Here is a 25,986-nt window from a genome sequence, read left to right as displayed (position 1 = left end):
TTTTTTTTTTTTTTTTTTTTTTTTTTTTTTTTTTTTTTTATGATTTGTTGAGACTTCCATATAGAAGATGCACAGCACAACCTAATCATCAACAAAGCCGTGTGTGTGATATGTGCTTTGGCAGAACTGCATCCCTTCTGAGCTGTCTGGAAACCATATTTAAAAAAAAAAAAAATATTTGAAACATGCTTAATTCTGTATGTCCTGTATTATTTTGCATGTAAGTTTTGATTCCAATATGTTGAAAGGGTGAGATGCTAAGGTGCTTAGAGGAGCAGGCAGTGCTGGAGTTAATGTTTTTGTTTATAAGGCTCATTGGTCAGTGATACTGCTCTCTCCTTCAGGAAAAAAAGATCCTCAATTCATTCTTGCAAAATTCAATACCCTATTGTTCTCACTTTTCTGAAGTCACTGTTTATAACATTGCTCTCCTTTTCCCTCTGAGGAATAATATAATTTATTGGAGCAGTTCATTCATAGACTATGCGATATCTATCTTCTGGGACAGAGATACCTTTTGCTTGATGTACATACTGTTAGCTTCAAACTCTTCCTGTTTGCTTTATGTGAAAGGGCTTGTAATCAGGAATATTTATGCATCCTGCTACTCAGTTGTGCTGTGCTGGCTGTTTTCTGCTCTTCATAGAAAATTAAACTTTTTTTTTTTCTTTTCTTTTTTCTTTTTTTTTCCTTTTGGCTCACACCTACCTGAAAAGCAAAAGATTTTAGGATATTACCCTATGGATTTATGATTACCAGGCAGATAGCCAGTAATAAGCAGTGATATCTGATACTACAGCCCAGACATACTCTGCTATTTTCCACCTTTTTCCTATTATCTTTAGGTTTAATAAACTATAAATGAGAGAAATAAATGGCAGGCTTTTTTTTTTTTTTTTTTTTTTTTTTTTTCCTTTTTTTTTGGAGGTGCTTGGTGATGAGATTAAGTTAAAGGTCATATGTTCTTCTAACATGGTATTTACGAATAGGCAAATTATTGAGAAGGGTGGAAGTAATCTAGGGTTATTTTTTTTGTGTGTGTGTGGGGGGGATAACAGCTTTTTTGCCACACAACCATAATTTTCAACGGAAATAACAGTGTTATAGATAAAAATATAATGAATATATATGAGAAAGGCAAGTCACTAAGCAGTTCATAGCTGTAGGTGAGGTCACATTTCTGGCTTGTATTGTATGAAAGGGAGTAAATCTTAGAGGATCATAGCAGAAATATTTCCAGGGTATTATAGATATGCTTACTGTAAAGGAGGGGGAAGGGGGGTATTTTCTTGCTTTTGGCTTATAAGAAAGATATTGAGAGAAAACTGGCTACATTTGTGCCTTAACATTTTCAGTTGCATATATTGTTTCTTTGTTTCTGGATCTCCCTTAATTGCTAACTACAAAATTAAAATACCAAGCTCATTATTTCAATCTTAAGATACAACTTGCTTTAGACTTGTGCTTTGTCTATAATTGTAGTCTCTGTGTGTTGAGCTTCATTAACTTGAAACAGAAGGAGCCCCTGCTTTTGTGTTGAAGTTAATTAAAGCTGGTAATGATTATTGTATGAAAAAATTCTGGGTTCAAGTAGGTTATTTTGCCTCTACCTCTATTTTCATGCATCATTTCATTGATCATGTGGTTGGTCAATTCATAATACATGGGATTTGTCTGAATTCAGTGAGCTATTATTTTTTTAATCATAAAAATACACTCGCATATTTGTTTAATGGTTGGTTGAAGGCTCCTGCTTGTGAAGTAGTCACTGATGACTTTTAAATTCAGATTTTGTGAAAATTATTTGCAAAAGTGAAAAATGATTATCTTTGCATGAATAATGAGTAATAGCACAAAACAGAATAGGCAGAGCAATGCCAAGGATCATAATTAAGGGTTGTCAGGTCTTTTTAATATAAAAATGAAAAATTCAAAATATGATAATTCACTGCTAATGTGTAAAACTTTGAAGTGCAGTCTCCTAATCTGTGCTTTACATTCTAGTGCAGTTTTGACCATGACAGCAATATTAAATAATTAGGCATATAAATGGATAGTAGAATAGTATTTGTTTTAATTATTTTGTTCAAAGCTCTTCATTTCTACCTTATGTATACTGTCTGATGTGCAAATCTTTATCACTAGTTTTGTTGCTGATTTTGTAGATGTACTGTTTAAAAAATAAACAAAAACAAAGAAACAAAAAAAAAATAATCAACAGCAAAATAGACGAAATAGGATATATACTTGCACGGAGGGAAAAGCATGAAAAACCTGATTGTATATTCCTTGAAAAATAACAGGCCAAGTTTCAATGAGTGTTTTATTTGCTGTTCATTAAAAACAAACAAAACCCTGTAGTTTGATTTAATGGTACATTTTATGTGTTTCAGATCTAAACTAACAACTATATAGCTAAAGCTTTCAGACTTTATCCAATTTAGCTAGTAAATAAAAAGGACTTGAGATCTTATTCTGGGTTCAGTTAGCTTTTGAAAATGATGAGCATGCATTCAGAGAAATATTACTATAGATCCAAAATGTTCCTATCAAAGACACTATTGAAAATTTTAATGGCTATTCTGTGACTGTGAAGTTCTTGCTGACAAAATCAGCTCAAGAGCTTTCAGCATCATATGTAAAACTGAATTTTTCATTCAAGAAGGTTCAAGCTGGTGGGTGAGAAAGAGGTGTTAGTTGGAAGGGTCAGTAGAATTTTTGGGTATAGGACTGACAGACCAACTGGTTGGCGGTGAGGTGAAGAGGTCTGGCACAATTTGTAGGCCTTGTGGGGGCTTCTGGTGAGTTTGTGATCTCTGAGTGGGTTTATAGGGTTATGAAATGTAAAGTGTTCTGGAAGCAGGTCACCTGAGATTGTGAAAGGCTGTGCAGATCTTAGAGGGAACGGTGTTCTAAGCTAAGTGCTTACCTCTTACTGAGGAGGTAAATCCTGTGCTGCCTTTTGAAAATTGTCCTTTTTTTTTTTTTTTTTTTTTTTTTTTAAATTGAAATTCCCATGTGGGTAAATAGCTATTGAAGTAGCTCTATAGAGATCAAGGGATTATTGTTCTCTTAGACAGACCCAGGTTTCCATACTTTAATGACATGCAAAATGTCAGTGAGATAAAAAGACATAGTAGGGAAGGGAAATATAAGATGGTGTTCTGAAAAATTACTGAGTTTCCCCCCTTCCCCACTGTCTCCCATCCTTCAGAACTATAATCTACTGCAAATTTTATAGGCTCTATATTCATTGGAATCTATTACAGGCTATAGAATGGGGAAATATCTTAAATATTATTTTCAATTAAGTATCTCAAAATTTATAGTATGTACTATAAAATATTTGAATCTCAAAATGTTCATCATTTCTGGTCCAAATTTTATGCTAAATTCTGCAATATATGAGCCCAATTAGCATCTACAGTTTACTCTCTATCTCTCTCTATATATATTAATTCCTCTTGGTTTGCTGGTAAATAGCTTGCTGTGTGTTTCCTCTAAGTTATGTGTCAGTCCTTGACCTTTCTACATATAGGCAGTGCCTCTTAAGCAGGAATTTCAAGACGTGTGTGGAAATGAAGCAGTAATGAGAGAGATTCTGCTGAGAGAAGGCAGTGAACAATGCGTGGTGGAGACAGCAGATCTGAACAAAGACCCCTTGCAATCTGCATGGAGAGCTGGTAATACAGATTTTACACATTGCTTTTGTTCACTTTAATCAAAAGGTAGTATTTCCTGTGGTACTTGGGACTGGATAGAGCAAAAGCTCTGCAGCCTTTGCCAGTCTTTTTCCATCTGTTGGTGATTTTTTTCAATGCTTTGGGAGTTGTTCCTTTGCCCCATCCCATCCCAACACAAATTTTAATCTCATCTCATCGTTTTCCCTTTGTGTGTGAGAAGACAAAACTGAAAAGGGGGAATGTTGTCAAGTCCAAAGCACTTCAGCTGGCTGGGTTTCGTCTTGCACTAGTGAATCACACCCACGGTACTTGTGTAAGCCACAAGTGACTCTGGTGTGGCAGGGTTGATATGGACAGAGAGTCAAGGAGAGAATTTATGAGATATGATTTCTTTCATTTGTTGTCTTATCCTGTCTCTTCAGACTGATGTGCAGTTCTACTTTTGACTGACTAAGCATTTCTGCAGTGCAAATCCTCCTTTATGACTGTTTGATGCTGTCATTAGGTTCCCCTGTGCTTGCCTGACTACTCACCCTGGGTGCTCACTCCTGTTTTCCAGATCAGCCCTGGTGTTCCCTTGCAAATTCAATGAGTGGGGCACCTCATCCAGAGTGCAAGTGAGCTCCAGAAAGACAGTATAAAACCTGTGGTTTTTATTTGAATTGGACTTTATAGTGCCATAAGCAGTGACATCATTTTATATACACACAAATATATAACGATGAACACAGCAAATGCAATCTTGGATGTTGTCTGGAAAATGTGTGCTCCGGGCCCAGATTTAATAGGAACTTTTGTATTCCATTCTTGGAGTATAAAAAGAAACGTTTTTGTTTTTCGACTTCTGCATTAATAAAATGAGGTCAGGAAATCTGTTAGAGTTTATCTTTAAAAAAGTTTTCAACCCAATCACATTGTTTTAAAAATCATTTCCGTTTGTTATCTGCACATTTAAGTAGATTGTGTTTCCTCATGATTGATTCTCTGAAGGAAAGCATTAACAGATTCCTGTAATTGATTATACTTTAATGATACATAATAGCAAGTTCTGTTTTCCATTATTGTTACCCTACATGCTGAACTGTAACAGCCTTGATACTAGAATGTATATTGATATACGATTGATTTAGTAACATTTTACCAATCCCTTACTAATCCCTGCCTTACATTAACTAAAAACATTTCTCTGTGTCTTCAACAAAAGTGGTCATTCACACATCAGGGCAGCTATCGTACACATTTCTGCAGACAGTCAGTTCCTCCATCATGGGGAGCTGGCAAAAGACACAATGCGTCTGGTGCAGGCATTGTTTTTAGGTTTCATGAGCAAATACAGATAGGAATTGGCTGTACTTACATTTTTGGTGTTTCACTTTAATTTTTTTTTTTTTCATTTTGATTGTGCCTTTTCACCATAATGATCCTCTGCTGCTCTTTCCCCTACTCCCCATCCCTCAAATCACTGATGGCAAATAAGGTGGTTGGTGGTGTCAGTGGTACTTATCTTTGTGCTAGGCATTACATAATTTATTGATGTCTCCTGTCCATCGGTATAAAACTCTCGGCCTACTGTCTATCCGTGTAAATCTCTTGCTACTTGTTTAGATTGAAAAGTCCAAAGCAGGGATCACTTTGCATGCATGCGTGTATTCCTGTGTGCGTTTGCACCAGCAGTGAGCACACTGGAGCCCTGTTCCATGACTCCAGCCCCTACATGCTCTTTACTTACAGAGTGCATTTCAGTTGCCGCTTAACTCTTGGATGTACTACCCGTCCTAACCAGAAGTTCACAGGGAAGGACGGATGAGCTATGTAGCATGTATAGCTGCCACACATGGGAAAACATACAGTGCAAATTTAAACTTTGAGTTTTGCCGGAGTGTCAAAAAGGCATACAGCTGTTGTCTTCTGAATACTCAAGGGACAAATACAGGAAGCTTAATAGCTAGAACATAATGGTGTAAAATTGGTGATATATGTTAGAAGCAGATAATGTACTGACTAAGGCTTCACAATTGTCTATATTTAAAACTTTATTTACTGAGAGTTGGGATGTACCTAAAGTGTACAGTTTTGGACTCTGTTACTGAAATGTACTGGGGGGAGGGGGGAAGGGGTGAAGAGTGAAGGGGATGGGCAAGGATAGGAGTAGGGGTGGGGGAAGCTGTTTGAACTTGGTAAAAATCAATATTTGGCAGAATTAAGGTCCTTACTAAAATTCTGCAGTAACTGTGCATTTCAGTTTTAAAAGTGAAAATAAGAAGATGCACCTCTGAGGTCTCTGGATGGTTTGGCAAATTTAACTTTAAAACAAGAAATTACCACCACATACAGATTTTTATATTTTATTCTGTGTTGCATCCTTTTTTAATGTCTTAAATTGTTGTTTATATCTGCATTAACACTGAACACTTGAATTCTGTTAACTATACGTTAATTGTAAATATTTAATGGCATTGTATATGACATTGATTGTAATTGAGATCTCCCTGACATGCTGTTCTGAACTGCTGATGGTAACAGTACTTTCGTTGCTTTCGTTATCATCCTAGTTGTAAACAGTAATATCCATTAATAGGTACTCATGATTGTGTGGTTGTGTTGTGCAGTGATTATTAGAGAATTTAATTTTACTATCAGAGAACAGCTTCAAAAAGGTAGGCATTGCAAATACAAAGTATATTAGGTTACTCAAATGACCTTTTCAGTGGTGATATTTGAAAAATCAGGAATGTCTGTAGTATCTACCATTCGTTTTGGAATATAAATAAGCAATTTATTTTCCTGTTTGTTTGCTGTTCAAGCGGAACAATTGCTGTACAGTGAAGTAAAATTTCTGCTCTAGTGTTATGTATTCTTAGCTCAGTCCGTTATCCCAAAAGCAGCCTCCGCACATTTCTTCAGTTTAAAAACCATAAGTTCCTTCCTAATTAGTTACACGCAGACTCTGTTAGATTTTTTCCAACTGCAAAATGATTAATAATATGTAATTAAAACTGAACCTGGATTAAGAACTCATCAAGTCTCCCTAATACTGTATAATACTGTACCCTTTCCTCAGCAAAGTGATGTTGCTCCAGCAGAGGTGAAGAACTCAGGAAATCTGTTCCTGCAAACACACTGTCACTGTCCCATGAAGAATTTCCAAAATTCCCAGTTGGGAAATTTTTCCAATATTTTCACAGTAAAAATATGCCATTCATGAAAAAGTATTAATTTAATTTTGGAAAATGTCACCAAACATATATTCGATGTATGAAAGCTCTGTGTTAATATCCTTTATGGTTGAAGGTGCTAACTGGATACATGCATAGAGAAAGAAGAGATCACTATTAGTCAATAGCTGCACAAATATTTTCTTAGAGACTGTGCAATTTCTTCTTGCCCGATTAAAAAACAAAAAAACAAACAAACAAAAAACATTTCCCATCTACTTTCTTCTAGTCTAAGTTGCTAACAAAGTGCAGATAAACAGAGAATAATACCTCTTTATTTATTCGTTTACATGTTAACCTTTTTTTTTCTTTCTTTCTTTTTTTTTTTTCCCTAAGTTTTGCTAGCAAGATATTCACCAGATACTCGATTATAGTCCAGATGAGTGTAATGAATACTATAGAAAAGCCGGTCTGGAACATATCCCAACTGTTCAATGGGAATAAGTATCATAACACTGTGAGCCACTAGATGCCACTCTTGTTTCATCCCAGTACAAGTCTGAGAGTATTTATGATTGTTTAAAAAACCCAGCTATGCCCTCCCACCACCCAAGAAACCCTTTAAAGATGTTCCTTTGGCATTTCAGCTATTTCACTTTTTTTCAAATAAAGTTACAATTTGACCCTATTGTTTATAGTATTCCTTCCCTCTTCAGTAATGTTATGTTTGTTTATAAATATCTCAAAGTTATCTCTAGACAATTTCTTGCCACAGATCCCTTGCATAGCTGTTGTGCTATGTCTCATTTTTCTATTTGGGTGGAATTTGCAATCTTTGAGCATGTGTATTTGTCTGGCTTTTGGATTGATTTCACATGCACTTATCACGCAAGAAGCTCTAAATGGAGTTTTAAAAATCCTACTAAGTACTTAGTCTTTGCATTTTTTTTTTTCTCTGCTAGATACAGTAGGAAGGTCTTGTTGAACTTCTTGCATGTTCAGATTTTACCATTGGCAGCCTCTGTGCTATGGTTGGCACAATGTTTCCATGCAAGTTGCCTGTCTGTATGTTTCTGTCTCCTAAATTGCATCTAGCAGTTGTTTCTTAGCCAGGTAGTTGAAGAATAGGTGTATAAATGCTCAAGGTATTTGAGACAATACAGGAAAAGCTCTTAAAAAAAAATAAATCTCTGCAACATATAGTTCTGATGTTTTCTCTGCACAAGACATAATGCAGACCTAGGCCTCAGTATAGCTCAGTTGAATTTTTGAATTTTTGTTTAATCTCATAAAAGAAGTTGAAACCCAAATGGAGACACAGTTAAAACACTAAGTTTTTCTTCCAATTCCCTCTGTCTTTAAGGAAAATACAATAGAGAGCTGAATATTTGTATAAGAATTGCTTCTTTTTGCATCTTGGAAAATATGTGGAATATAGTGGCCAGAGAAACATTTTCTTATTAATTTCTTTTAAAATTATCACTCAGATTTAGTAAGAAAATTTGTCTCACAAACTTGCTTGTTTCACAAGAAAAGGAAAGGCAAAAAATTTGTTATGAAGTGAGTAACATTGGACAAATACTCCCTCAAATGTTGAAAAACTTGGAGGTGAAAATAAATATCCTCTTTCATAGGTAAGACTAAATCTGTTCTCTTTTGTGTTATTATACAATCTTTAATTATGTGATTTTATACTGTTTTGCACATAACCTCAAATACTTTTATTGCTGCTTTCAATGTACATGTGAGATAGCTTCTAGTACCATAAACTGTGTGTATTGTATGCCAGCCAGAGTCAATGAAAGTCACTTGATTGAAAAATGCACGCTATTTTGTATGTAACCTGCAACAGCCTGTATGTAACCAGTACTGAGTAGTGATGAAAATTATAGGCATATAAAGACCTCCTGCACATTCAGTTAAGTTAGATTTAGATCTATCTGAGTCCATTGTGGGATGTATAGCATGCTGTGAATTGATAGAAAAATGCAGAGGGATGCATCCATTGAGAAAGCCCTTTCTCGCACCATTAGGTTCCTAGACATGAGCATCGATGGTGGGGCTCCATGTAGAGAAATGGGATTGGGGCGTCAACATGGCTAAGTACAGGAAAAGAGTTTTTGTGCATAAGAATGTGTTAGTAAAAAGGAGACTGGATTATTTAAACGAAAACAGAGCTTTTTAGAGAGCTCATTGACTGTGTGCAGATAAAAAAAAGTATTATTCTGTTCTTTTTAGGGAAAAAAACACCTTAGCGGTTTATGGAATTAGCAGCCATGCTACATGTAGAAAAGGCTCAGAGCTGAGGATGCATGTGGAACCTTAACTTTATTGCTTCCATGGCTCTCTGCATAACTTGAAAGCTCCCTTTTTGTCATTTGCGATGGAATGATTTAAGTTATTTAAGTTTCTGTGATGAACACTTAATGCTTTACACATGTAGGGAAGGGGATAGTCCGTGACTCAGTGCTCGCGTCTTGTAACTCCAGTCTGTCTGCAATACTGCAGTGAGGAAGCATTTCGTGGTCATTAGCAAATGCTGACCTCTCTGTTTGTATACATTGTCTTGGCCATGCAGTTGTTGAAGGGCAAGCTAAGGGATGTGGTTAAATTAGACTGCAGTTTTGTTAACTCATTTGGGACCATAGCTGTTATTTGTTTAAGGTCACTCTTGAGATCTGTTCTCCCCTGCTGTCAGATCTTCCCTTTGTAATCTGTTCCCAATAAGCTCCCCATTACTCCCCTTTTCTGTGAACATTGAAATGGAGGTGGTGAAAAGGGTCTTTGCACCAGTCTCTTTAAAACACATCTTCACATAGCGTACATGGAGAAAAAATCTCTTACAGAGACATATAGGTCCACCCAAATGGGAGGAAGCATTTAGTTTTTCTCCCCAAGGGGTGACAGCTGGCAGTTCCCTCTGTCCGGAGTAATTCTGGGCCCTTGGTTGGAGAGCTGCACGTCAAGGGTTTGCAGATGCCACTTCTGCTCAAGAGCCACCACCTGCAAAAGGAGCAGCAGCTCCTGGGCAGTGTCTGTGCACACCCTCTTGTTTCCCAAGCCAGGGTTCACAGCCGATGCCCATCGCTGCCCCAGTGAGGAGCAGCTCCTTCCTCATACCCCCTAAGATGTGCCCCCAGTCCCTGCTGTGCTCTTCCTGGCCTCGGCTGGTGTGAGCACCCAGGTGTGGGCACAGGGGTGTGGGATGGATTTGAGCAGGGGGAAAGCAGCTCCAGCTGTGCCCATGGACAGTGTGACAGGAAGGGCTGGCTGAAGCCTCAGTATGGGGCTCTCAGTCCTGTACTTGTGTACCTGCAGAGGTGGGGGAGACCTCGGCCAGTGCTGGGACACCTTGGGCAGAGCTTTTTCGGAGCTCTGGGTGTGAGAAGACCGTGCTGTACAGGGATAAAAGGATGTCTGTCGGCAGGGTGTGTGTGTATGTGTGTGCATATTTCTGCCCCTAATTAACTATTTTTTTCCCTCTCCCCTCAGAATATTAAATTATAATGTTCTCAGATGTAAAAGGGCAGACACTTTGGAAATTAATTTTAATATAATAAAGCCTAAGACTTAGGATTTACAGTAGTCATAATCTTTTATAAATATAGTTAAATACAGTACAATGTAATGAGTTTTAGGGAAGGAGAGTAAATGACCAAATGTGTTTTGGAGTAAATGCTGGGGCAAGGAGGTTTATTTCAGCATTGGTGCAGGTATATAACTGAGAGGGGCCGGTGAATGCCAGATAGGCATGGGCTACAAAATTCAGATATGGTTAAGAGAGAGACTGTATTTTCAGAGTTTTTGTATTCTTTGATACATTGAACCTGTTTGAAAATATTTGAGTGAAAGCAATAAGACGATTGATGAGGTCATGTATATAATCAATAACCTTTTTGCTTTTTAGCTAACAAGTCGAAACCTAAATCTTAGAGAACTGGGGATTATTTCATATTTTGATCAAGACAATGATACTTCTCCAAGTAGGAACAAAATAATACTTATGAGAATAGGTAAAATTTCAGAAAAATCTACATCCATTTTGTCTGCGACATCCTTCCTGAAGAATGCAGTGTAGGATGCTGGTCTGTCTGCCCATCAGGCTGCCGTTAGCTGTGGGCTTGAAAGCAGGAACTCTGGGTAGTCTGAGGCTGCTCCTGATGTGGTAGGCTCTCAACAAAGTTAATTAAGTGAGGCACAGGACTGTGCAGGCACGTTAACACAGCTTCCAGCTCACTTTTTGTCTCTGAATTAAGAGAGTTTCTGCCCCAGCATACTTACCCTTTAGCATGGCAGGGGACACACTAAATTTAAAGCCAAATGCAATGCTTGAGAATAAAGCATAAATAGTTAAGTCACTTGGGCATTTTTTAAAATTATTTTTTTCCACTTCTCCTTTTTTTTTCAGGAGGCATGGGCAATTTTGTGAAAAGTAGGACCAAAGTCTTACTTTCTATTCCCATGCTTTATTCTTTATATCTTTGTTTTTCTTCTGTGTCTTTGCTTTCACTTAATTCTAGTATGGAGAAATACACCCCAAATTCGGAAACAGAGTATATGTAGGAATGTGTATTACCTTGCTTATTTCAGGTGAACTCTAGTAAAAGCATGTGCTTGCCAAAGCCTTGCAATCTTTCTGTTAAAACTTGTGGAACCATGCCAAACATTGATGGACTTCAGCTATAACAAAAAAACTAAATTTCCATGAGAGCTTTGCTCAGGTTCACAGAACTCTTGAAGCAAACTTGAGCCCCGTTGCTCTAATCTGAGGGTTGATTTATTGTTCTGTACAAACTGTAAGAAGATTTTGGTCTCATGTTTTCATTGTTACAACAAGTAAACACAACATTTTAGATCTGATCCTGACACACAGCTCGGAGCAAAATTCAGAGTGAATCAGAGTAGAAACAATCCAAGCCATCTCTTCTCAAACCGTGCAGATGAATCCTGTAGCTTTTTCCTAGAAGTCCGTATTGTGTGCCTTTCAAAGGACTGATAATAGTTCCTGCTTATTTTACAAATACAGGCAAATAAGACTTGGCAAGCAGGCTTTTGAGAAAGCAACGAAAAAGAATGAAGGAAAATAGGTACAAAGAACCTGTTAGCCAGCCTGCCCCAGAATTGTACTGTGAAACGATATGACTAAAATATGTGCATGGTAAATAGTGTGACATTGAAAAATGAAACATTCAGTATTACAGCCAGAAGAGAAAGAAGCCAGCTCCCAAAATTGAGTTCTGGCAGTATGTTCAGAGAGTCGAATAGCCATATGCTTGATTGCAGTTTGGGTGGAGAGAAAGGAAGGAGATTTGCAGAGCTCTATTTCAGTGCTTTCTGTATTTTCCCACAGTATGAGTTAATCGCATTTAATACTAATTATATACTTGCTACATTTGAAATTCCTGCATAAACTGTGGAAAAATGTGAAGACACTTCCAAGGCTGGAACAGCTTTGACAATGAGTCTGTCTGTGTGCTTTTGTACTTGTTTGCTGTGCGTCATATTCAAACCCAGTTATGTTCTGCAGATTTACTCTTGTGTACTTTGATGGTGATTTACACTCCTAGGGAAGTAGTTGGGTGAAACTATGGCTCAGAAATGTGGAAGCTTAATATAAATAAATTAAACACAGGCACTTGATTTAAGTGAATCACAACCATTTGACGTTTATAATTTCAACACATTATTGTCACCAGCTAGTCACCTCTGTGACTCATGATGATGCTTAAGCTATTGGCTTGGTAGAAAATGTAATAAGTCTTTTTTAGCTATTCTAGGATGTCTTCTGGCCTGCATTCACACAAGTGAGATTCATAGACACTAATGACATATTACTTATTACATATTACTTATCCTTCTGAATTAATAATCAGTGGATCCCCTGTATTGATCAGCTTGCCTGTAAACACATTAGTCACATGAAGAGTTTCTTCCAGGCTTTGCAAAACTGTCAGGTAGTTAATTTGTTGCTGTTAAAAATAGAACTGTGATCTGATTTTACTGGTGGTAATTAAGAATTATTTCAGCAGGTAAATCAGTGCGTACAAAATTTTTCATCCATCAGTTTCAGTCTTGCAAAAATCAAGTGTGATTATTCCAATTTACAGATAGAGAAACAAGACTGATCTCTCCCCTGTGAGATACAGTGTTGATTTTGTATTTTTTTCTGCTCTTTTGAGCACAGTGCTTAAAGATCAGCACCTATTGAAAAATCAAAACATTTTCCCAAGATTTCATTGTGGAAATATATAGATATACTTGACTGTTTTCTAATTCAAAGTAAAACAAATTGCTGTCATGTTGGAGTGGGACAGAGAGCTTCAAGTTTCAGAAACTATTTTAGAATTTCATGATTTTTGTTTGAACTTTGTTAACCTGCTAATTTGTAGTTAGTGGAGCCTCAAATAGGAGGACCCCAGTGAGGTGGGTTAAAGTAAGAAGGTTCGAATTGTGTCTGATTGGCTTGAGGTTTTACTTCTAGCACTGTAGTGACAGATATGTTTGCTGCTTCTGATACATCCAGGTTTAATCTAAACTAGTTTTAGAAAGAATAGCTATAGGAAAGAAACAAAGGGTGAAGGTCTTCACCTGTAGTCACCTCATAGTTCTTCAGCCAGTGTGCTGAAATATTGTGCAGCAATACGATGGCATGTATGAATACTGCCTCGGGCAATACTATGAACTTTTCATAAACACAAATATTGGAGCTAACCAGGAAAAGTGTTGGTGATCTGATCTTACTGCTTTCCATGGAGAACTTGAGGGCTGATTTCTCTTCTCCCATTTGTTAATATTTAGCTGACAAAGTCCTGGCCTTCAGTAATGACTGTGAGACTCAGCTTGGAGAAATCCCAACTTGACACTTGAACTTTGGCTGGAAGATGCCAGTGTTGTGCATTAATACTTTGAGCTGGAGGCACAGAAATATATATTGAATACGTGGGTCTTTAGCCATCAGCACTGCTGTTCTCTTTTTAGATGTCCTTAGTGAAGGCCAGGAAGGCAATTTGTTCTTCAGCTTCTGCTGACTCTCTACGTGCCTGGGAACTGTTAGAATTATTGCAGCAAAGAAGCACCAAATGTAAAATTATTTTCACCTTCTCAGGTATACTTATATGGAGGATGTGGGGGCGGAGTAGGGATAAAATACTCAGTTGGAAACAGTTCTTCTGTCTGTCAAAATGGTATCGTATCAGTTTAGCTCCTTAGTCACATCTACGTTTCAAGACAAAGGAAGATAAAGGGACAGCTATTGTTTTCAACTGGTGCAGCCACTGTCCCACTGATTTCAAAGATTCTGCATAAAAAAGTTTCTCTGTAGCAGAGACTTTTTTGTTTGTTTGTTTCATTTCGTAAAATGGCTTAGGGTTTGTCAATATCTAACTGAACCCAAGATGCTGACAAATATTCATGTCATGGGTAAAAGCAGTTAAAATACAGGATTTCTACTTATGTATTTTTTTTTTTTCTGCTTAGAAAATATTCTTGTATTAATAATAAGTCTTCCTGTTGTAAAACTCTTTCGAAGAACAATAATATTCAGAATAGGAATTGGAGAGATTACGGGGATGCTGTTACATTACTCTCAATAAGCTTTACTGTAAACAAACCCTGCAAATTTTCAGCCTCAGTATATAGCTCAGGTAAACCTAAGCCCATATTTGTGCTCTAACTGCCTGAACATTTGCTTAGGAATTATACATGGTGTATCTCTGTCTTAAGATGTGTGCTACATTAGGCATTTGAATGGTATCCATTAGCATAAATCCTTCTGGATTTGAAAATATTTTTTGTCACTAGAGTTTGTAAGTCTGGTTTAGGTCTCTGTTTAAAGTACAGATCAGTAAATGGTTAAATGTGCATTACATTTCAGGGTTTCTTTATGATATGTGGTATGTGTTGTTGTTCAGATCCCTGGGTGGTCTAGTCACTCTATATATTATTTCAATGAAATAGCTAATGAGAAGCTGGTTGCTTAATGAAGTGCTTTCATGGCACCTTATTTAGCAGGGAGGATCTTTTTGGAGGCAGTTGGATCATAACAACATCTAGTAAAATTTCTCCCTTGGAATCTGCATATAGCAAGTCAGCTGCATAGTAAATTCATGTCTGGGAAGTCTGAATTAATGACCTGTGGGTCAGCCTCATGAACTTTTCATTATTTAAATACTTTCTGTTGGTTAAGCGTTTTGTTCAAGACAGCATTGAATTGCATTGGCTATAGATGTATATTTTTCAGGGAAGGCTATTGGCACTGCATGTCATTATTGTCATAGACATGAAATAAAACAAGCATGGAAACAAGATATATTGAATATAGTAACTGCCCATTGAAGGAAATAGTTAAAACATTAAGTGTGATTATATTTTTATGAATATTGTTTTAGCTGTGGCAATAAGCTCAGAGCCAATGCATTCAAAACTGATGAATCTTTTCAGTAAAGGAGTCAATTTCCAGGAATCTCTGTATCTACAGTAAATGTTCAAAGGCAATGCAGGATTTTCTGTAAATTGTAAATAAAAATGTGTATAATATGTGTATAACATTTGACTCTTCCCCATCAATGTAGTCACATGAAGGGGAATTTATCTGTATAACATGTTTTCCATTAAAAAGATAGTAACAAGTGGAGTGTACATTTCAGACTCATTTTTTGATTGAATGATACTGTGTTCCCCCTCATGTCTTGTTCTTTTCAATTTATTCTTTACCAGAGACAGGAAGGGAGCAGTGAAATAGGAAATTGGGATGTTTAGAAAGAGTAAGTAAAGAGAGCTGCAAAATAGTTTTTAATTTGTTTAGATGGCTGAGAGGCCTCTACATGTGTGATCTTTCCTGCTGAGCTGGATGAAACACACAAGGACGTGGTGCAGCCAGCCTGGGCTGCCATTGTCCACTGGTGGCTTCCAGACTTCTCAGCAGATGGCTACACACAAGACCCTTCCTAGGAATGTTTCTGGGATTCCTCAGAGTCTTTGGAAGATGTTATCTCTCCCTTCCATTTAGCCTGCACTTCTAATGCTTGTAAACAAGACTGGGAAGCATGCTGGATGGCGGGGTAGCTGATTCATAAAACTGTCCATTATCCCATCACCCAGATGGGTTTCAAACTAGGACTTTATGCTTATTGCTTGCTTTGCGTGACCAACTTCTCTAAAAGTGTTGATTTGCTTTAATTCAGATAAAAATGCCACACAAATTACATCTGGTACAAGAAAAATGATAATTCTTCTTAAGATATGAATGATCTCTCTGATTGCTTTTGCAGAGCCTTGCACTATGCTGTGGTTTGCCCATTAACTCTGAAGTGTTGTGTAAGAGTACAATAGCAACACAGAGTATATATTGGATAGCCCACAAATTGTTCCACAAATATCTGGGATTTTAATATGGTAGAGAAGTAATGGTACAGACTCCAGACTGTTTTGTGGCGTTGCTTTGACAAGTTCAGTTTATGTAATGTGTTCCTTTATTGCTGCTGTTATCTTTATCACTGTTAGCCTGCCTTTGTTTGATGTGAAAAATGGTTAAAAGCTGAAAATAGAGATCACTTTTATATTTATGATCTTAGCCCTTGGACTGCACCGCTAGCTCACATGAATTAGAGAAGTGAATAGCGTGCTGGTGTTTGTTTTACCCATGTAATATTTTGCAATATCTGAGTTTTTAACCCACCCCATCCACTGGCTTCCCCATACTAGCCTAGCTTACAGAGCAAATATAAAATGGAGTTCAATTTAAATAAAGTAAAAAAAAAAAAAGTGTTTTTGTTTGTTTGTTTATTTTTAAAACTTGAGTCATGCAATCAGTGTAAAGCAATTCTGCAAGGAATCAGGGAAATGCTACTTGCAATTCAGCAGTAACCCCATCAGAAGGCGTGCTGTTCTTCATGCAGTCTACAGTTTTGAAGAGCTCTCGTAATGTAAATTGCAAGTTAGAGTATTCTGATATATGCGCACATAGGAGGAAATTTTGCAAGATGTAGTCAGTTTTATTTTATTATTCTTCCTTGTTATAGAATAATTATTTTCTTGACCACATTTTTTTTCCTTCATGAGAGTTTTTTAAACACTTAAAATTCATTTTATGAATAAAATAGATGCCATTGTACCTCCCTCCCCTGGCCTCCCCCAGGATTGTGTGACACTGAAGACATGTATTTCTTTTATTAAATTAACTCATCATGATGGTCTTGTTATTTCAACTGCGGGCTTAGCTGACCAAATTTCTATATTGCAAGAGAGTCATTAATCATTTGAAGAGGATTTGTATACATTCAGTTGCTCAACATCTCATCTCACACTTTACTCCCAAATAAATTCAATAATGTTGCACGTGTTCTTTTGCTTTCCTTTGTGCAGTCAATAATATTAATTTAACCTCCTGTGTGTATGGTGGGTGATTAGAAGTAACAAAACAACCCTTGGATTGCAGTGAGCCCCATGGAGTTTTGTGTTCTAGTTCTTCAGTATTTAATTATTTTGATTATCCCCTGGTGGTATGAAAAAAATAATAATAATAATCTGGTGAAGTACATGCTTTAATTCATTATCAGCTACAGTCAGTGTGCAGATGTAGATTTCTGTATATGAACTGCCTGTAGCTTTCTGTTTTATTAGGGATAGTTATTGTATCAGAAATAGTGTGACCAGCAGGGCTAGGGAGGTGATCGTCCCCCTGTACTCGGCTCTGGTGAGGCCGCACCTCGAGTACTGTGTTCAGTTTTGGGCCCCTCGCTACAAGAAGGACATCGAGGTGCTTGAGCGGGTCCAAAGAAGGGCGACGAAGCTGGTGAGGGGCCTGGAGAACAAGTCCTACGAGGAGCGGCTGAAGGAGCTGGGCTTATTCAGCCTGGAGAAGAGGAGGCTCAGGGGCGACCTTATCGCTCTCTACAGATACCTTAAAGGAGGCTGTAGAGAGGTGGGGGTTGGTCTGTTCTCCCACGTGCCTGGTGACAGGACGAGGGGGAATGGGCTAAAGTTGCGCCAGGGGAGTTTTAGGTTAGAGGTTAGGAAGAGCTTCTTTACTGAAAGGGTTGTGAGGCATTGGAACAGGCTGCCCAGGGAGGTGGTGGAGTCACCATCCCTGGAAGTCTTCAAAAGACGTTTAGATGTAGAGCTTAGGGATATGGTTTAGTGGGGACTGTTAGTGTTAGGTTAGAGGTTGGACTCGATGATCTTGAGGTCTCTTCCAACCTAGAAATTCTGTGATTCTGTGTGATTCTGTGATTAACCTCCAGCCTAGCAAAACACTCTATACAGGCTCTCTACTATCCCTGAGTGTGTCTTGAAGAGACAGTACAGCTGTCACTGAGGGCAGAATTATATGCGTGCCTTAGACTTTAAAGGGTCTAGGTTCATGTTGCTTCTCACGGGAGACAGAGATGACGCAGAACTTGAGAAATATTTTCTTCTTCCTACATGGAAGTAGGAATGAGCCACTTACAGCATGTGGCTGTAAAAAGGCACACAGAAGTCCGTTGTGTCTCTACTGATAATTAGAAGCAACTTTGAGGGTTGTCATCAACCTGCCCGTGTCAGATGAGCTGAACAAGCGCAGAACTTCACTGATTTCACTTTAAACTTTTCAACTTATCTGTTTGTGAAATAGCTTGCTTTTCAATTTCTATAGCACATTCTAAATTGTTTGGGATTTTTAGTGTTATATATTGAATACCATTAATGGGTTACCTCGTGATAAGATCGAAACCTTTAGAAAATATTACTACCTTGATTTTTAAGCAAGCCTGCTCTTTTCCTCCTCTTTGCAGAATATTTTGTTACATAATTATTTTATAGAAGTTGTTCCTGCCTGTTCACTAGCTTGATAGGATCTACATGGAGTGAGAGATGAAGGAGACCTGTGGTTCTAGCTAGTAATGAAAACTGTACAGAGTCTGAGATGAAGTCCTGAGGCTGGTTGCTGGTTCCTTTTTTTCTTTTTAAAAAAAAATCTTCATATTTACACAAATTGGCATACACAGATCAGCCCCATACGACTGTTTTTAGGAACATTTGAGTTAGCAGGCTAGAGAAGAGAAATCCATTGATGATTGGCTTGATGTATGTGACAATTTTTTTTTTTTTTTTTTTTCAGAAGTGGATTCTCAGGGCAAATATAACAAACTTGAAATTGTACTTCATGCACTTTTTAAATGTGCCAAGTATCTTCAAAATACTGTTTAAGTTTATAACACACATAACCTTATCCCCTGAGCATGGCCAGAAGTCAGGAGTTAATCCTGCTGTAAAAATGATGCAGCCTTGATTTTTGCTGCTTCTACCAGCTGCTGAAAAAGAATGAATATCCCTCCTTACCTCTGCCTTTTTAAAAAGAAATATGAAAAGCAAGTATTTTAAAATCAAGTTGATATTTATCATATGCATCAAGCTGCATTTCTATATCTGTCTTTAGACTTTGAAAGAGAAGAGTATCCTAAAGCCTTCTCCAGTGCATGGCTGTGCGTCTTACTGCTCAACAAAGCTACAGAGATTTTATTGCACCTGCTCCTCCCTGGGCACCCTGATAACCTGTCAGCATTTGTGTTATTTTGTGTCTGCATTTTGGCCACATCCATATCAATGGGACACTATCTGAAAATAAAATAAGTCATAGTGAAGGGTTTCTAATGCTCTGCAATGTACTATTTATCTACTCAAAGCTTACTGTGTAATGTTGTATTGCAGTTTTCTTAATCTGGTGCTAGTGGTGGAAGATCACTGCTACTGTAGCATGGAAGTAATGGTGAGTTTGATACAGATGTGTTCATAAATGTTCTAACATCTTCAAGTGAAAAATACTTCAGTATTTTTCTTTGGTTTTGCATGGGTTTTGTCCTTTTGGAGTGAAAAGTTTTAGGCTAATTCTCTTTCCAAATTATTGTTTAAATAAAGCTCGACAGCTTTCGTGTTTATTAGCAAGAAAAATGAGCCTCCTTTATTAGAATATTTCTGAGTTGGAAGCACTGAGAAGAGTCCTCCCCTGTGCCCGTCAGCACCAAGATGTGCAGATGTGTCCTCACCAGCAGTGCAGAGCCTGAGAGCCCAGCTTGAGCGGCCCTGCAGGAGCAGTGTCTTGGGTCCAGCTGCACCCTGGCCCCAGAAGTATTCCCATCATTCTCACTCAGCAATATGTGCACTGTGATAAGCCTTATCAAACGGCCACATTACTATACTGGTGGATTTCCCATGTTAGGGATTTTTGCCCCGTTACTGTTTCATGGTATTCAAGTGTAAGCTCATTGGCAGGGATACAGGCTTTCTGCTATTTGGGGTAATTTTAGTTTTGAAACACTCAACCTTCACAAATGCACAGCCTTTACTTTCACTGTATTCTGATTATAAGATGTTTATAAGTCATGAAATTCGCACTTCGAGTTGCTCTAGAAACTTTCATTTATTTTCTTCCATGGTTCACTCTGTTTCTGTGCAAGAATGATAACTGGCTCTTAACCTGCTCATCTGTGCAACTGCTCTCTTGTAACATACATCCACAGACCTGGGAGGGAGGAGAAATTATGGTGCTGCTGGAGCAGAGATTGCTTTTGTTGTATAGAAGGAAGTATTCCCTGGAGGGTTTTATGTGTATGAAAATGAACACTCTGCACATTTGCACATGTCTAGAGCCAGCAAAAACATTAGATCTCTAGTCAAGGTTGGGATACAGATATGATATGGTCCAAACGGGAAGCCTGATAAAAGTAGTAAGGCCTTTTCTCCTTGAGTCTACTAGGTCCAGCAGTGAGTTTTTGCTCAGTCTTTTGACAAAGAAAAAAATATTGAGAGCTTTTGCATCTAAAAGTAGGTATGTTAGAAGTTATTAATCATTAAATGAAAATGAGGCTCCAACTGAAACTTGCAATCAAATTGAGTCTCTAAATTCAATGAAACATTCAAAATAGCCACAGTAATTACTTGCTATTTGCCACTTTCCGTGAATCACCTAATCACAAGACCCCTGAGACCTTGTTGTGTTATCAATTTGTGTGCTGGTATAATTGATTTTATACTGTAATAGCATTATTTATTTATCCTATTTTAATATAATTTTGATGGCGTAATTGTGTTGGGAGAGAATGGATAGCCTGGAAGAGTCAGCGTAATCTGATTATGTAGACAACTAGATCAGTTACTTTTCCAAGATGCAAGTAACATTTTTCTACTCCTTCCACAATTAGAGAGTGGGACGAATCGTAACATTTTGAACCCCAGGTGATCGTTGCTGTTGGTTAATAACATTAAAAAGAGTAAAATACATATGCATTGGAGTTTCCACCAGAGACACAAGTAAGAACTTCCAGGGAATAATCAGAAATGATAGACTGTAACTCCCAACAAAAGATATACCATTTTATTTTTTCAATTTCAAAAGTTTTTTAAAATTCAGAAACGGTTTTATTGCATGAGGCAGTTTGCTTTTATGACCTTATACGTGTTCGTTAAACATCAGACTAAGTACTTGAATACAAGGTTTTTATTCATATACTTAAAAACATAAATTATCCTTAATGGACAACTGTCAAAAGATATTTTTTCAGCCCTGGAAGCTAGTATGCATTCAGACATCTGCCTTTTCATTAACACATGAGTACCAGAGTGGAGACTGTTGTCAGTGTGTTCAGTAGTAGGAAAGGGTTCCCTCAGACTGTGACTTTCCTCATTATTGTTTTTTAAACATATCTGCCCTTTCAGAGATGTGTTCTGCTTGTCAGTCTTGAGAAAATATTTTTTTTTTTAACTTACTGATGATAGTACCTATTATGCTGAAAGTCTCATAGATATTTAAACTTCAATGCTACTTAATGCTAGACTTTTTTCTTCAGTTTCTGTATTTGCTTTTTTATTTTCTGATACATATTGAGACTCAAGCAAATACCATAAACTTTCATTGAGTTAGTATCTTCCAGAAACCTACAGCTTTGCCTTTAGGTTGGACTGGGTGGTTGCAAAATGCTGTAAAAATGATTTTTTGCATAGTTAAAAATTATTAGTGTAGTTTTTCTCATCCTTATCATATGTCTGTGGCAGCCATCCTCAGAGATCAGGCTGCATGTTTCTGCATTGTGGCTGAAGCTCTCTGTGTTGGGTCTGTCTGGGATGGAGTCACCTTTCCCTGCAGCAGCCCACACAGTGCTGTGCTCTGCACTCGTAGCTGGAACAGCACTGGTATCACTCCAGTGTTGTGTCTATTGCTGCATAGTGCTGGCACAACATCAGAACTCCTTCCAGGCCCCCAAGAGCCAGCAGGCTGGGGGTGGGCAATTGATGGGGAAGGGACATCACCAGGGCAGCTGACCTAAACCAACCAAAGGGATATTCCATAACACCTGATGTCACACTCAGCAATAAAAGGGGGGCTCTCGTGGGGGAGGCTCTCTCCTGAACAACCGGTACGCGTTTTGAGGCCCTGCTTCCCGGGACGTGGCCGAACATCGCTCGTTGATGGGAAGTAGAGAATAACTTTTTTTTTTCTTTCTCTCTGTGCTTCCGCGCGGCCTTGTTGTTTCTTTTGTTTCTCTTTCTCCCCATTCCCCTTTCCTTTAATTAAATCATTCTCATCTCAAACCTCGAGCTCTTTGTGTTGTCTTTTCTCCCGCTTCCTCTTTGAGGAGGGGAGGAGTGCGAGAGCGGTTGTGGTGGAGCTCGGCTGCCCACTCGAGTAAAACCATCACACTCTCATATGGAGTTTTAAAACAAAGTTTGCCTTTTCTGGTCAGTCTGAATGAACCTGTAAAAGAATTTTGTGATCTAACAGTCCCACAGGTGTCTGTCTACTGTGATTATTGCGCTATATTAGAGGATCCTAGGGTTCTGCAGACTGTGTTAGTGATATGATTCTTTGGGATGTCTCAAATATATTCATCCATTTGCCAGGGAAGAAGGGTCCAGATGCTTGTTTTGAGCACTGTTGAGCACTACACATCAGTTTATACTGGTTTGTGCTGAGAAGGTTTTCTGCACAAGTGTAAATGAATCACATGAAAGTTGAGATTCCTATTTCTCCCAGATCTTTATGGCCTTGCTGTAAGATTTGTTCATTACAGTATAGAGGGTGGGTGATAAAACATTCAGAATGATGCAGATGCTAGTAAGGAATGTGCTTTTAAAACTAACAAAACAATGGAACCCAGTGGGCTTGTTTAAATGCCAGTGTAAACGCACAAAAATATAAACGTTCATATTCAGATCTTGAGATGCATATAATAGATTACATGACACAAATTTCCTTTGAATGCTTTTTCTTCAGTTCATTGATCATTGTGCAAGTCTGTACGTAGGTTAGTGTAAACTCATCTGCTGGCCAAGTCACAGTAAAGACTGGCTATGCTCCTAACCTAGATAATTATTTTGTTATTTATTAGACTAATATCTTCTTGGCATGTTATACTGTGCACACTCAGAACTCACCAAGTTAAGGTTACATCAAAGATTGACCTCCATTGACAAGATTAAATTGAAGTCATTTTCTCTTAGAGCTTAGCAGGTAGAGTATTTGTGTTGTCAGCAAACACGACTTTATCCTCTTTCCCCTGGGCATTATCTCAAATGCAGTGTCAGAATGCCAGATGGATTTCCTTCACTACTTTTTCCTCCAACTTTTATTTTTTTTTAAAATTTTCTCTCTACTGCATTTCAGCTGTCACATTTAATAATTTCCTTGGAAGCAAAGTGTCCAGCTCTGCCTAAAGGCTAATTTTTTTTTTTGTTTGTTTCTTTGTTTGTTTTTTAGAAATAGTATTTTTGAACTGTGCATGCTACCTGATGTTTCCTCTTCAGAAATTGCAGGGCAGTCTTAAATCTGTTATTTTTAACAGGCTTTTCATTTGCCCCAAAGGCTGGGGGGCGCTGGAAACATGGAGGGTGGTGGGAATTATAATATTCTTGTTTTTTATTCCTTTATCTGTAATGCAATAAGGACTATACTGTGCTACAATTTACTTTAAAAGTAACACAGAAATAATATAATTGAATATATACTTATAGAATTGAAAAGAGAGAATACTTACACCAATAATTGAGTGAATACTAAATCAACCAAAGAAATGATCAATTCCAAATACCCTTAATTGTGAAATGAATGGTCTAATTTATTTAAAATATAACCGTTTTTAATACTTGTTTAGCCTTGCCACTTACAGAACATGACAAAGGAGAATGTCAACTAATTAATTCCTTTAGAAAAGGAATAACCCATCAAATGAAAGGAAGTAATGTTCTTTTAGAGGTGATTGACACACAGCAAAATATATTCCGATATTCTTATTAGAAATTTGACCATCTTTTTCCTAATATTTTCTAAGTATTATAAGACCTATGGGCAAGGTAACCTTATGTACTTAAAATCACTAGGTCTGTATGCGAGTTGCTCGATAAATTATTCTGTGATATGTAAATTCTGTTAAAGGGGAATACTGTATTGCTACATAATTTAGTACAGAATCTTATATTTCCAAAGGTATTCATATTTTCTTTACAGTAATATTTAAATGCAACTTTTTTTTTTAAATTCTGACTTAAGTGTTTGTGAATGCTTCCATCGGTTTTGGTTTTACAACAGTCATTAGTGCATGGCTTAATGTTGGAAGGAATATTCTATTTCTTACTAAGATTGGAAATTCAAATTAGACTTTCAAGTCTTCTGCTAAGTCTCTCTGGCTTTTGCAGAGAGGGTAAATCGAAATGGCTGCTGTCACATGTGGGCAGCAGACATACAGTGCAGTTCATGATCCGTGGCAAACCTGTATAGCAAACAAATGCAGGAGGTTTCTCCCAGATAGATTAAGAACTGCTGTTTCTTGGAAGTGATCACTTTCTTCATCCATTTGCTTTTGTTATGAGAAGAATTAAATGTATAACAGTGACACCTTTCCAGTGGAATTGAAAAGACCCTCCCATCTTTGGGAGGGTCTTGCAAAGTTCTCATAATTAATGAATTCTCAAAGTTAGTGAAACTACAACTTTAAGTGAAATGCATCTGTAGTCTTTTCTTTATCTATAGTTTCAGAAAGAGAGGGCTGTGAAGGTGTGTGGGAGAACCACCACTATTTTATTATTATTATTATTTTTATTTCCAGAAATTTAGGTTTATGTAGTTGTATATACTCATGACACGTATACAACATATTACTTGGTTTGTCTCAGTATAACCCAATTAAAGTAAATTATCTTTAAAGTCAAAGGTTTGGTCATGTCAGATTAATTTCATTTAGGTTGATTTTCAAATGCTGATGTGTCTTGAACTGTTACATGTGATTAACAGTAAGTGGAACTTCAAGTTTATATATTTCTCCTATGCAGTAGGTGCTCAAAACCAAGCTAATTTACAGGATTTATTTTGAATTCTATTTTAATGTAAAATCCAATTTTTGGGGTGGACATTTTGAAAATAAAATTGAAAGAGCAGGATATTGAAAGCTTGACGTGTAAGCCTCCATTTAAGATACTGGTTAAATTATCTATTCTTTTAATGGAAGCCTACTGATTGTAAAATTTTTACCTTATTGTTTATTAGAATGAGTTGCTTATCACACTGAGAAGCAGTGCTTGCAAAATGACTTTGAAGTTTTTATACTTGTTATTCTGTTTTTACTTTGTAAATCAATACTGGTATCAATATTTATCCTTGTAAAAGTTGTGTGGATTACATACAATCTACAGTTGCATAGATTCATGTTATTTATATTGATTTACATGATATTTATATTGATCTACAATCAAATGGATAGTTAGGACAGACTCCAGGATTTAAATTAATGAAATTCTTCAAAGATGCAGTACTTCAGTGTGTTTCAATTAAGAAACATATTATGAAAACTGTTGCCAAAAGTTAAAGGCATTTGAAAGGTTAAAAAGTAGTCTTCACTGCTGCCTTCAAAGCTGGATAGAATTTCTGGTTAAACTAGGTCATAAAAAAAAAAAATAAAATAATTTTATCTAAATTGCTTTTGCTTATCTGGTTATAGTTCTGCACAAAATAGGCCAAATACTCTTCAGGAATCTATAAAGAGGCAGATAATTTATTGTCCAAAATACGGCACCACTAAGTTTATCTGCCCACATTAAAGTATGCTTGTTTTTCTAAAACCTGCAATGATGTGCAGGTGTAAAGCTCAGCACAAAGTGATGGTTTTTCATTAGGAAACATCAGT

At 37.2% G+C, this 25,986-nt stretch overlaps 1 protein-coding gene across 1 annotated transcript in view; it reads left to right on the top strand.

Annotated features, from left to right (window-relative positions):
- Positions 1-25,986, top strand: part of CACNA2D3 (calcium voltage-gated channel auxiliary subunit alpha2delta 3) — a 437,646-nt gene that overhangs the window by 138,299 nt on the left and 273,361 nt on the right. The gene's annotated exons all lie outside the window — the stretch shown is intronic.

Source organism: Oxyura jamaicensis, chromosome 12 (genome assembly GCF_011077185.1).
Source record: "Oxyura jamaicensis isolate SHBP4307 breed ruddy duck chromosome 12, BPBGC_Ojam_1.0, whole genome shotgun sequence".
NCBI classification, from domain to species: domain Eukaryota; kingdom Metazoa; phylum Chordata; class Aves; order Anseriformes; family Anatidae; genus Oxyura; species Oxyura jamaicensis.
This window is presented reverse-complemented; position numbering and strand designations above follow the sequence as displayed.